Source organism: Haemaphysalis longicornis, unplaced genomic scaffold (genome assembly GCF_048455015.1).
Source record: "Haemaphysalis longicornis isolate Haplotype H1 unplaced genomic scaffold, Haemaphysalis longicornis Haplotype H1 scaffold_9, whole genome shotgun sequence".
Lineage (NCBI taxonomy): Eukaryota > Metazoa > Arthropoda > Arachnida > Ixodida > Ixodidae > Haemaphysalis > Haemaphysalis longicornis.
This window is the reverse complement of record NW_027526460.1, coordinates 134712063-134715460: the sequence shown is the minus strand read 5'-3', so window position 1 is coordinate 134715460 and position 3398 is coordinate 134712063. Positions and strand designations below refer to the sequence as shown.

The 3398-nt window shown below is 41.1% G+C and overlaps 1 long non-coding RNA gene across 1 annotated transcript; it reads right to left on the bottom strand.

Moving 5' to 3' along the window:
- Positions 1–347: 347 nt before the first annotated feature.
- LOC144152356 (uncharacterized) lies at positions 348–853 on the bottom strand. The gene is made up of 3 exons (XR_013319149.1): positions 815–853; positions 673–759; positions 348–602 (listed from the first exon to the last, which is right to left on the bottom strand). It is a non-coding gene; the product is annotated as an uncharacterized LOC144152356 (long non-coding RNA).
- Positions 854–3398: the final 2545 nt, after the last annotated feature.

Sequence of the window (3398 nt, the reverse complement as noted above, 5' to 3'; positions counted from 1 at the left end):
TTTTCCCCACGAGGGCCGCATCCGCGCACTGTTGATATGACGTTCAAGCAATGTTTCTCTTACGAAGCGATGATATTGCAGCAATGTACAGGTAACTTACAGTTACATGTATCTAATATACATGCAACAATAACTAGATGAAAATATTATAAGTTAACTTTTTCCTAGACAGACGATTGTTGACTGCATGATAAGCGAGCACTTCAAACGTCGTCCTCATAAACTCCTGAAAGGTATAAACTGGCATTTTAGACTGCATGTTTATACATTTGATCCCTACACTGACCAACACACACAATTAAGGCAGTCCGGCAAAATAACAAACTAAGAAATAGCGGAATTTTAAAGCAAGGAACATGCCAGCTAGCGTAAATAACAACACTGACACTCTTTAAGATGAAAGAACATGTGCGTTTTATTTTACCATTAACAATCGATCCGAATACGTATTGTGTTAAAGCAATTGAATTTCGCAAGTACGCTGTTTCAGCCGTTGTCTTCGTTTTTCTACTCCTGGGCTTGCTTGTTCTTCTGCCTTCACAGTTTGATGACATACTTGACGGCCATGAACCCAGTAACATGGGGTTGTTACTGCCACGCTTCTGCGAAATGAAAAAAAAACTGTAGTTTAGGAGAAGTTGCAAAGTTGTTACAGCATAGACAATGTCTCACCTCTCAGAACACCAGGACTTTTGGCATACAATATGGCCTCATCAATTTTCTTGTACTGGCACTTCAAATGAGGTTTGACTGCCATTCCTGGAAAACAAACAAAATGGCATTGCTCTAGCACACAGGGTGCTCAGAAGCTCACCTGCAGTTTGGATGACGCTTGCTGCGGTGCTGGTAAATCATAAGGTATTTCTGAAACAAAACAGAGTGTATAGAAGTGGTTCAGAAAACTGAAGTGAAGCAAATTTTAGCTAATAGAGAAAACCTTACCTTCAGGAAGGAATATTATAGCAAAACAGGCCTCTTCACTTTTCACTTTGTCTTGCTTGTTTAACTTTTTCTAATGCCCGTGCCAACTTTATGACGCACATCGCTTGAGTTGGTTTCTCAAGCATCCCTGGAAAACAGAAAAGGACAATTTTATATACTGAATTATATAAAATACCTTACAGCTTTCTTTCCAGGCCATTGAGTAATTAAGTGAAAAGACTTCGATCAGACAGCTTGCCAGAGAATTTTCAATTAACAAGAGAAGCCGACCAACTGATGACGACGTGGTACGTCGGCAATCATTGAAAGAGGACGATAATTACCTCAATGGCCATAAACATAAAAACGCAACGAACAAAAATTAGTAAACAGGCAAATGTAAAGAAGGGAAACATTACATGTACAACTAGATGAAATTACAACCGTGTATTTTCTTGGTTGCCTAATTTTACCTTTTGCTCTCGAAAAATGTGCTAAAAACTGGCTTGAGCTGTTTTATTTTCTTATTTTTATTTATTTTTGATCATTTTATTTATTTATTTTTATTTGTCATTTATTTTCTTTATAGTTATAAGCATCCGACGTAGACCAGCCTTTCACATGGAAAATATGTGAATACTACAAAGACGTCAGGCGTTGTTTTACATCGTAAGATGGTTCGCATAAGCAGCTGATAACATATGACTGAACTGCAACGCTAAATTGTGTTCCGTTACAGCATGCCGCCGAAACTCGTGTGAAATTAAACATAACAAAGTTATATTTATTAGTTGTATTTTTCGCGTTCGTGAGCAGCTGCGGCGAGAAGTAAATTAAAAGCCAATCGTACATATCAAGGTTCTTGCAGAACATATATACACTCGATTTCAGCATCATAACAAAAAATCTACTACTGAGCGCCCACCTGATTTCTCATTATACTCTTTCCATAAAATTTAAGTGAATACGTGTTCCCCTTTTACAACCGTACGCATTCACAAAAGCAAGGATATGCTTAGAAGTTAGAAACGGGAGGGCAATCCTGTTCCCGCTCTTTTACGAAGTAAACTGCATTCGAAAGAACGAGGCGAGCTCAGAAAATCGAGCGCTTACCTTCACTGGTCGGTTGCTATGAACTTTCCGGCCCGCAAATATTCGCCGTAACATGCGGCCACACAACAATATTTCGTATGACATGGTTCCTTCTCCATTCCGTTTGATTGTCACTATGGCTGCTCCTTTCTGAAAAAAGCGCGCGCATTTCGTCTACTCTTCCCAACCCACCGCCGGCTGCCAGTCGCAAAGGAGCATGAGGGGAGGACCCCTCTGCGAGGGGCGCGCACGTGTGCGCGTGTGAGAGGAGGGTAGGACGCTGGCCAAGGACGAAAGCGTTTTCTTTCTGTCTTTTTTTTTTTTTTTTTCGGCCATCCCCAACTCGCGCTCGGCTGCTGAAACTTCCTTCGCGACACACAGAAGGGACGGGACGGGACGGAGCGTCGACGAAAACAAAAAATAAGGCATGCAGGAAGAAAGGAATGCGCGAGACAGCGTGCCTGATTCCCAGCTGAAGCCTCGGAAAAAGGCGGGGTTCCGAGAATGCCTGGCGCCCTGCTGTATTTCGTTTCGCGCCAAGCAGAACGCGACAAGTGTTCGATGCATTGGAACCTCTTACGAATAAAAATTACACCAGGAAAAATCTGAAGATAGTGTGTGCAATGCTATTGGAAGGGAACAAGAGCAAAAATTTTCAGGTTACTTGGAAGGTTCGTTTGTATAATGAGAAAAGATCCTTGAAATAGGCCAATGAGCTTTCGTACAGGCAGTATCTCCTGGAAAATGGGTGTCACACCAGGGTTAGGTCTTTGTTTTGTTTTATTGTTTCATATATGTTACAATATCATGGTGCTCTGACTTTGGCGCTCGAGGTAGGTGAAATGTCTATGGGGAAGTTGAAATATAAAACAGCCCACTTCATGTTGTCTATTACAAACAAAGGTGCAAGGTGTGGACTAGTTGGAACGTTCGCTGATCAGAGGGGCTATAGCAGTGACTAAATGTCACAAGAAGGGGGCAATTTAAAGTACATGAACTTTGGGCTTGAATCTATTTCATAAATCAACCGTAATTACTGCGGCAATGTATATATGAAGGGAAAACACACGATTGTAATTAGCTGGCGACATGTATACGGCTCGCACACCCATATGATGCACAGAAATTTATATAGCTTGCATATAAAATTTCTCCAGTAAATTAATTTTTTCGAGCAATTATGAGGATCCAGCAACAAGGCAATGTTTGAGCCTTCTATCTAGATTATTTTTGTTTAAGGATATACAGGCGGCAACATAAAACAACCCGGCCATGCATGCTTTAAAGGGGCCATAAATAGGCTTCTTAAGGTCGCCATTGTAATCGCGCAATCGCTAGAATACCCATTCACGGCAACATTTACCAAATATTACACCTATTACACC